General features: G+C 43.8%; 1 protein-coding gene across 1 annotated transcript in view; it reads right to left on the bottom strand.

The window, feature by feature from the left end:
- LOC105996124 (complement C5-like) overlaps positions 1-850 on the bottom strand; it is a 73,372-nt gene that overhangs the window by 17,800 nt on the left and 54,722 nt on the right. The gene's annotated exons all lie outside the window — the stretch shown is intronic.

Below are 850 nucleotides of genomic sequence, written 5' to 3'. Positions count from 1 at the left end.
TAAGAGTCTCACAGACTTTCCTGCCTGGGCTGGCTTTGAACTGTGATCCTCAGATCTCAGCCTCCTGAGTAGCTAGGATTACAGGCGTGAGCCACAGGCTCAGCCCCCCTCCTCCCCCCCATGCAATCTTATAGACAGTTCTTGAAGGAATAAATGTCCTAAAGATAAGCCCATAATTAAATTCATGAATAAAATGTTTGTTTCAGAACATTCATTTTGAGACCGCATGGACAGAACCCAAGAGCTTAGAAGAGCTTGTAACTATTCAAGGGGCTAATGTATATAATTACATACAGTCATGTAATTCAGAGTGACATTTCTGTCAATGCTGGGCTGCATAGATGATAACTTAAACTCTTGCCTATAATACATTAGTCTCCAAAGATGGTGGACCAATGAGATGTGAATGTGAGGGACTACAGAAAACATACATACCACATACCTATATATGCACAGATACACATAGAACTCTAAAAATCCTACGCCTATATGTGGTTATCTACCACATGAAGATGGGAGCACGTCCTAAGAAATGAGTCATTAGGTAATCTTGTTACTAGGGGAGCATCATGGAGTGCACTTACATAACCTATGACAGCTATGACATCACCAGGTGATAGTCTCCTGTAGACCATTATCACATACACAGCCCAGCCTGGCCAGAAATGACATCTGCAGCACATGACTGGATATAAGAAAAACCATTATGGGCTGGGAAGGTGGCTCAGTGGTAGAGCGCTTGCCTTGCATGCCTAAGGCCCTGGGTTCGATTCCTCAGCATCACATAAGCAAAAAGAAAAAAGCCGGAAGTGGCACTGTGGCTCAAGTGGTAGAGCGCTAGCCTTGAGCT

This window comes from Dipodomys ordii, unplaced genomic scaffold, assembly GCF_000151885.1.
Source record: "Dipodomys ordii isolate 6190 unplaced genomic scaffold, Dord_2.0 Scaffold127, whole genome shotgun sequence".
Classification (NCBI taxonomy): domain Eukaryota; kingdom Metazoa; phylum Chordata; class Mammalia; order Rodentia; family Heteromyidae; genus Dipodomys; species Dipodomys ordii.
The sequence above is the reverse complement of the archived record's forward strand: the minus strand, read 5'-3'. Positions and strand labels throughout refer to the sequence as shown.